The sequence below is a fragment of the Narcine bancroftii genome, chromosome 11, assembly GCF_036971445.1.
Source record: "Narcine bancroftii isolate sNarBan1 chromosome 11, sNarBan1.hap1, whole genome shotgun sequence".
In the NCBI taxonomy this organism is placed as follows: Eukaryota; Metazoa; Chordata; class Chondrichthyes; order Torpediniformes; family Narcinidae; genus Narcine; species Narcine bancroftii.
Genome location: NC_091479.1, coordinates 11657745 through 11667147, shown reverse-complemented (window position 1 = coordinate 11667147; position 9403 = coordinate 11657745).

Sequence of the window (9403 nt, the reverse complement as noted above, 5' to 3'; positions counted from 1 at the left end):
TTTTGCTTCTGTGCAGTTCAAACAACGTATTAGGCAACTCTGAATGATTTTATTTCATGTTAACAGAAAGATCGTGCAGTGCAAAGTCAAAATTGATGAAATGATACACTACTTAAAAACCACAGTTCCATCCTGTCCTAAATTTGTGATCTTATCTGCTTGATAGAATCTAACAGATACACCACAATTCGTCATGTTCACAGATACACTGAGATGTCAGACATCCTCTTGTTTTGTGTGAGAATTTTTTTTAATATTCTCTCAATTTAGGGTGATGAGCGGTCAACATAAAATTGAAATACTTTAAATGTAGCAAAGGCAAATCAAGGAAGACCAATTTTGCATGCAATTGCACTGACATTTTCATCTCAGTGTGAAGCTTCTAAAAGAACTGCTTATCTGTAGAACCTCAGGACATGCGAGAGCAATTTACAGTTGACAAGTACTTTTGAAGGTTAGCTTCTGTTGTAATACAAGAACCACAACAACAAACTTGCACATACACATAGCAGCAAAATAATTTACGGTCATTGGTTTTCTTACATATTGGCCAGGACAGCAGGATATCTCCACAGCTTTTTAAAATATTGCCAACATCTTTTACATGCCCCCAAGGAAGTAACCAGTCCTCTGATTTTTTTTTTCAGCAAAAAAACACAAATGTATGATACAGTTTGAGTCTCTGCTTCAATCTTTAGTTCAACTGGAACGTATTATCTTCTGACACAGAGACAAGCATTCCAGATGCTGAGACATAACAACAATTAGCGTGGAAACACAGTATGGGTGTCAGCCTTTGAATCAATTCCCAACAGGCTAAGGTCAAATTACATGGGATCCTTTCAAGAGCCTTTTCACACTACCTCACGCAAGCAGAGGACAGATGAAACTTTGCACAGAGTTCTGTTCATTCTGTTAAGAAATTAAAACTCATCACGTTATCTCACGTTAAAAATTGTCTAACAAATGATTAGTGGTGAGTCAGTCAGGTGATGAGCTGCTTGCAACATAACCTAATTTGAACATCTGTTTGTCCCCTGTACACATGTATTCAACAAGAGTTACAAAAGGACCGGCCGAGTTCCTCCAACCTTTCTGTGCTTTTACTACAATCACAGTGTTCTATGGCGAGCTCTCCACTGGCCACCGTGACAGAGGTGCACCAAAGAAAAGGTACAAGGACTGCCTAAAGAAATCTCTTGGTGCCTGCCCCATTGACCACCGCCAGTGGGCTGATCTCGCCTCAAACCGTGCATCTTGGCGCCTCACAGTTTGGCGGGCAGCAACCTCCTTTGAAGAGCCCACCTCACTGACAAAGGCAAAGGAGGAAAAACCAACACCCAACTCCAACCAACCAATTTTCCCCTGCAGCCGCTGCAACCGTGTCTGCCTGTCCCGCATCGGACTTGTCAGCCACAAACGAGCCCGCAGCTGACGTGGACATTTACCCCCTCCATAAATCTTCGTCCGCGAAGCCAAGCCAAAGAAGATGCGTCTGCAGACTTTCATGTTTCACTCACAACACAGAGGTTATCAGGTTCTATCACGGTATCCAGAAAAACATGGTGTCCAAGTGACAGTTGCCTTGCTCCATTTCCTGATGATGCCTCTATTTAAGGTAAGAATCAAGGACATTCCTGTTTTGTTTATAATTTTATTTAACATAAAACCAATTAACAAATATATCACGATATTTCAAAATCCAAATACTGTGGTATTTTATATATAGAAAAAAAACACTCTAAATCCTCCCTCCCTCCAACTCTCTACAAACTTTTTAAAAGGGACAAGGAAACCACAATAGGAGCACGTCACTTTCCAAAACTTTTAAACATTGTGTGTGTGTGTGTGTGTGTGTGTAAATATATATATATTCATAGAGACTGATAGAGAATGGGAATGTTTGAGATTCATTTAAATTCTAATACCAATAGTTTGTAAATATGAACTCCATATTTCACAAAAGGACATTTCCTGTTAATAAATAATCTGTAATTATGAGATTATTATGAAACTAATTGCTTGCCCTCACCCAAGAAGACACGATGGTAAAGAGATATCATACTTCAGGAAAGCAGAAGATTGAATAAGAGCAAGAAATTCAAGTGTAATATTTGTTTTTCAAGAATTTCTTTCAAAGCAAGCTATAAATTTATTTTTATGTTTTAGTATACTTTCAAGGATTTAGAAGGTGACCATCCAAAGGCTCTTTGTAAACTGAAGGTTTGGTATTAGCTACAAAGAATTTCCAATTTTTTGCATGCCAGCCAATCCACATACCTAAGTCAACTACTTAATTCCCATTATGTTGGATAATCTTTTTCTGTTTGTATAAATTCAGTTTGCTTTGTTCCCCATATTCATACAGAGAACATCTGATGATGAATGGATTTCCTTTGAGTATTTTGTGTATGATACTGTACACGAGACCTCATTGCTCAATTTGGATTCCCAGAGAAAGTCAGAAATGAAAATAAACTGGTTTGAGACAATGCAATGAACCTGAAATAAAATAGCAGACTCAATCACTACAATTGAGTTGCTAAACATAAGAAAAACAAAGTTGCAAGAGTCGGCCACAGTCCCTTAAATCGGCTTCACCGAGTGAGCATGGTAGATGGCCAGCCCAAGCCTAAATTTCCTCTTCTATATTAGTTCCCCATAGTCCTCCATTCCCTGATCATTTAAAAATGTATCTCCTTCCCTTTGAAGTAAAGGATTCAGTGATTTGCCATACTCTGCAACATGTTGTCACTAGACATTTCAGTTTTAAGAGACTGCCCTTTGTCTTGTAACATTCCCTTCATTCAAAATTCTCCCTCAAGTAGAAACATCTCGACACCTACTCTGTCCTGGCTCATAAGGATATTACATGTTTTAATAGATCACCACTCACACCTAAACTCCAAAGAATATGCATCTAATTTCTTTCGCCACTTATGATCTCAGGAGTTAGTCTATATAATCAATTTTGGACCACCTCCAATACCAGTGTCTCCTTTTTTAAGTAAAGGACTAAATTATGTGTCACCCCAGTATACTGTACACTTACAACAATAATGGCCATGTGTATGGGTGGGGGGGGGGGGGGTTGGGGGGGAGGAGCATATTAATGTAGCACAATTCATTTTTCAGGTCAAAACCAAAAACTTTTTCCACCAATGCGATGTAGTTTTAGTTCTAAATAGGAATGACAGTAATCAGTATGTACATAATTCTTTCTTCTTTGGCTTGGCTTCGCGGACGAAGATTTATGGAGGGGTATGTCCACATCTGCTGCAGGCTCGTTGGTGACTGACAAGTCCGAAGCGGGACAGGCAGGCACGGTTGCAGCGGTTGCAAGGGAAAATTGGTTGGTTGGGCTTTGGTGCTGGGTTATTCCTCCTTTGTCTTTTGTCAGTGATTATTTATAGTGCTGTTCAATAAATACTGGTTAGAACATCCAGGAAAGCTCCCCCACTCTTCGGAAAAAAAAAACTAAAGGTACCAGATATTTTATGTTTACCTGAAGGGACAAGAACAATCTGTTTCACCTCTCCATTTGGAAGGTAAAAACACATAGTAATTGCTGGAGGGACTCACAGCATCCTTATGAGGGAAAGTTATATTACTGATTTTTCGGACCTGAGCCCTTCAAGGCATATAAGGATAAAAAGGCTTATACCTTGAAGAAGGGCTCAGGCCCAAAATGTCGGTAATATATCTTTCCCTCCTGAGGATGCTGCGAGTCCGGCTGAGTCCCTCCAGCATTTACTGTGTGTTTTCAAGTACAATAGGTGTCTGCAGACTTTTGCCACACCTTCCTGAGTTGAAATCGTCGCAGTCGCGTACTTATCTTCGTCGGGAGCGGTGCCGGCTGCTGCTGTAGGCGATGCGACGTGCAGGAGTATTAGTGCGTGTGCGCATGGGGGTGCTCGGTGTCAGTATTCAGGTGACAAATCTCAGATGCAGGAGGAGAGTGAGGGCGTCAGGATCACCTATGTGGCAGTGAGCCAATGAGAAGGCCAGAGGAGTTTGGCTGGGTGGTGTTTGGGGGAGTTGAAGATGCAACGTTGTGCCTCATGAATAATAAAAAGAAAGTCGGCTTCATGGTGTGGCTGAAGGAAACGAGTGAGTGTATTCTTTATTTGTTTGTAATCTGTGATGAATCAGTGCTGTTGCAATATCCGAGGAATTGTGCTCAAGTTCCTGAAGCGGGACGTAAACCCATAATTTTCTGACAATAACAAGAATATTTTTCACTGATTCTCAAAGGATTTATTTAATAGATGAATTAAAACAATCTTTAAATGGTACTGAGTTGAATCTGTGCCAGTAGGATATGAGCCAGATTTCAGATTTATTGTCAGAGTACATGCATGACATCAAATACAACCCTGCAATTTTTCCTGCAGGCAAGGCAGAATCACCACTTATTGGCTACATCATTGTGTGGCATGGCAGCTGCAAAGCATTGGACTGGAAGTCAATACAGAGAACGATCAAAACATTCGAGAAGGACAGTGGGGTGTCCCCTTCCTTTTTTGATGGCATTCACATGCTTAATTAGGGCTCAAATAATTATCAAGGACCCTTTCCAACCTTCAGTCTGTATCTTTGACCCACTGTCATCAAGAAAGGAGGTACAGGAGCAACAAAATCAGGCGGTGAGAGTGATGAACAGTATCCTGTAAATAAGAAAATTATCCCAAACTATTGGTATATGTATTTGAAACTAAAACGAGAGGACACAGTCTCAAGATTCCGGGGAGTAGATTTAGGACAGAGATGAGGAAAAATAGTTTTTCCCAGAGAGTAATGAATGTTTGGAATTCTCTAACCAAGTGGTTGAGGCCGCCTCATTAAAGATATTTAAAATTCAGTTAGATAAATTTTTACATGATAGAGGAATTAGGGGATATGGGGAGAAGGCAGGTAGGTGGAGTTAGGTCATAAATTAGATCAGCCATGATCGTATTGAATGGCAGAGCAGGCTCGATGGGCCGAATGAGGTGATAGAGGAATTAGGGGATATGGGGAGAAGGCAGGTAGGTGGAGTTAGGTCATAAATTAGATCAGCCACGATCGTATTGATTGGCGGAGCAGGCTCGATGGGCCATTTTTGGCCGACTCCTGTTCCTACTTCCTATGTATGTTCCTATTTATTTTTTATTATATCTGATTGTTTTGTGTGTGCACTGTGGTCCACAGAAACACTCTTTCAACTGAATACAGTTGTCCGATGATGATCAGCTTGAGCTACAATCTTCCTGCTTCAAGTCAACATTGCTTATTTTATTTACCTATCAGACCATGAAGCAGTCCTTTGTCTTTACTTGAATATTAGTCATGAATTCCATCTTCACCAAGGTTATTTTGGCAAGCAAGGCTGTCCAAATTGTGGTGGGGTGGGAGGTCATATGAAGCCTTCACTCAGTTCAACTTGCTTCAACCCTTCAGGTTTACTTATTTTTCCTATTTGAATTTCATTGCTCAGAATATTTACTTGATGCTTGAACTTCCATCTCAGCACTACAAAATAGTGATACATCACCAATTCTCTCTGTTGATCATTCCCAAATTTAAGCATACTGCTGGTGACCTGCACTCTTCAAGGTCCTTAACTCAGGAATTCTCTCCATAAATTTATTTGGTTCTCCTCTACTCTTTCCTCTTTTAAGATCTGTTTAGATCATCTGCCTAACATCTTCTCACATTGCTTCATTTTAATTTTTATTGAATGAAGCTTAAATGAACAACCATAGAATCTCCACATTCATATTGTGTGTAAGTGAGATTTTGTTGCACCTTAAAATCGTATTCACGTTAAGAAATAGACCTGCGTGGGTTTTCCCCAGGGACTCCAGTTTCCTCCCACTGTTTGAAACAGTGGATGTAAATTGGGGGCACGGGCACGTGGGCTGAATTGGCCTGTTACTGGGCTGTATGTTTAAATTTTAAAATTTAATTTGCATGCAAATTATTGGCAACTGATTTGAATTTTAAACACAGCCTTTGAAGATCCTGCATGTACTCAAAGCTTGCCAAAACAATAAAATCAGAAAATCTCTTGTTGATTTTCTTGAGAGACCTTGATAGCGTGGTTATGGAGAGGGTGTTGCCGGCTCGTGGGAGAGTGTAGGACAAGGGGTCACCATTTATAAATAAGAGGACCATAGGGGACCTAGATTAAACAATTTTTGTCTCAAAGGATTGCAAACCTTTGGATTGTGCTTCCTTAAAGGATATTGAATGCAATTGATGAATATCTTGAAGGCAGAGTTTGATAGATTCTTGATAAGTAAGGGGGTTGAGGGTACAAAAGGATAGTGAGAGTGGAAAAAAATGAGCCAGGATCTAAATAATTGAGAGTCAGGTCAAATGGGCCTAACAGTCTCAAATTTTTCTGACAGTCAATTGCACTTGTTGCTTTAGCAGAAGAATGGAGGGGAGTGGTAGTTGCCTGGAACAGGATGCAGTGGGATGTGATTTACACAGATCAATCGTAAAAAAAATTTAAGAGGCTGTTAGAAACATGAATATGCAGGGATTGGTGAAGTATAGATCAGCCTCGTCTTTGACGCAGAATTATCCTTGTGTTTCTTGTTCTAAGTAGTTTAAAAAGCATCAGAGAGACTGGACACAGACTGAGAGATTGCTTTGCTGAGCTCCTTCACTCCATCTGCTTCAGAGACAGAGACCTCCCAGTAGCCGACCATTTCAGTTCTGTGTCACACTCCCATGCTCACATATCTGTCCATGGCCTTGTGTACTATCCCACCAAGACCACCTGCAAATTGGAGGAACAAACAGCACCTGATTTTCCATCTGGGGCACTCTCCAGCCAGATGACTTTTCTGGTCTCCCTCCCTCCCTCCTTCCCTTTTCCAGTTCTCCTTCCCTTCACCTCGCCATTCCTTCTCCCTTGATCACTGCTGTCCCCTCCCTCCCTTCTCCACCTATCACCTCTTCCCTTGGTGACCACACCTCCCCCCCCCCCCCCCCACCAACTTACTCTTTTGCTTGGACGCCTGCTGACATTTTCTTATACCTTGGAGGGCTCAAGCCCAAAATATCAGTTATGTGTTTTTACCTTTGCGATATAAAGGACAATAATGGAACCTTTAATGTTTAACACCGTTTCATCTGCTGAGTTTCTTCAACATTGTGTTTTTTACTTCCACCACGGAGCCTACAGATTTTTGTGTTTTACTTCCAGTATTACTTCACAATTGTTTAATATATTTTAAATAAATTAAGTGATTGTCAATGTTTTTAATCATTTGAGGACAGATTTTACTTTCAAGTTAATACAAATGATTTATGCAGGAATAGAAGTGTAATTTTACCTCAGAGAAAGTAGGTAATTTGCAAATTGTGACAATTACAGGAAGTTCCATCCTTTTTCTTTAATAATGTCTACATCTACAGCACTGGAATGAATCTTCATTTTGTTCAGTCATTCATGTTATTCAAGTTCTACTTGAAAACACTTGCAAAATTTGCATTTCTGACACATTGCTGTTACATGCTGAAAATTAAATTCTTTGGCATCTGAGGCAGTTTAGTGGTAAATGTTCATGTGGTTTGGATTTTAATGGACTTCACTTCACAGTATAGTGCCAAATGCCTGCATTACATAGGCTGTACCTCATGACTGAGGATGACATTTGGTTTCTGAAATGACTACAGAGTCCAATATAAAACCTGAAGATTTTACTGTTGGATGGAGCTTAGTCGAGCAGCAAATGAGTGATTTGGATATTTGCTTACTCCTTTTTGCTGTTTGGACTTGGATTCCATGTGCTCCCATTAAAGAAATTCAGAATGCTCAATACTATCCCAAATACTCTACAAACCTTCCAGCAGTATTGTCCCAGGAATTCCCAAGATTCAGTAAAAACAAGAGTAAAACCCTGGTATCCGGCACCTATGGGGATTGGTAGATGCCAGCTAAGTGAAATTTCCAGTTGCTTGAGGTTGGGTGTTGCGTGATTGGCAAACTAACAGTGAGGCACAACTCTTTTAAATCTCCATAATTTTTTATCTATTGATTTATCTGCTTTTTTTTTTGCCAGTTGCGCGAGGCTGCCAATCGCTTAAATTAAAGATAACAGAGGTATATTTTTCAAGATGGCTTTCGTAACGTCCTTGCAGCATTTTCTCTGGCCTTCTGGAAAACTTGCAATTTCAAAGTTCGGCATGCAACTGGGTGTGGTGACAGGCGTGCATTGATGTCACTCACTCACGCACCAGAGCCTCAACGCTGGAGATGTGGCCTGAAATATTGTTTGCTTCCTTGCCAGTGTATATGGAGAGGTTGCAATAATGATGTTCCCTACTGAAGATTACCTATGTTTCCTGTGGACTAATTGTCTTTAAAAGTCGCCCGATAAACCACGGAAAATTAGTGATTTCTGGGTTTTTTTTACAGGATCTACAACAATGGCAGAGCAAAATTTGGCAAGAATGCTGGACATTATATGCTTGACTAGATGAAACTACTTATAAGTACTACACGATAGTAGTACAAAGATAACTAGTCATGGGTGTCTGCTGTGGCACAGATGGCAGGACATTTGGTTCTGAGTCAGAACTTTGTGGGTTATTGCCCGTCCAGAAATTTGAACAAGTTCATACTCCACTGTGGGACTCCAAATGGAAACAACGATCGGGTTGCAGCAAGGAAGCCCCTTATAGAACTCAGCCGGTAAGTTTGGGATTTCCACATTTAATGCAGTATTATCAGTGTTTTCCAACATATTTACCCCCCCCCCCCCCTGTCAAGTCATCATCATTTTGCTGTATACTGTATGTGTGCAAAATATTTAGCCTCCTTTTCAGATTATGACAGTGGTCATGCTATCAAATTAATAAAATAGCTGTAAAATGTTTTGACACATCCACAAATATATCTGTGTGATTCCATCAATTGCATTTTTATCATTTTGATTAGCCATCCCTACAATCACCTTTGCTTTATAGTTTCACACACAATACAAGAGAGCATTGACCCATTATACCTCTGGCGGAGTTACTGTTTAATACCCCTCTGCCTTTTCCCCTTGGCTTCATTAAGTGGTTATTTTATTATTTCATGGGATGTGGGCAGTATCTTCTTGAACCGCTGGAACTGAATTGGTAAGAGTTGTTCTTCTTTTAAGGCAAGGAGTGTTAGTGTGCAACATTTCCTGATCAGGATGGTCTGTTACATGATGAAGAAACCTGTTTTGTTATTTCCATGTCTACTGTCACACTGCTTCAAGGTGGTGGAGATTATAAGTGTAAGGATGGGAGGGTCGTGTTGAAATCTTGACACGATGCTGCTGTGCATTGGAGGTATTGCACCACAGTGTTCCACAGGTGCAGGGAATGAGGGTGTAATGTGTAAGCTGAGTACTCATCCTGGAGGATACTAACCATC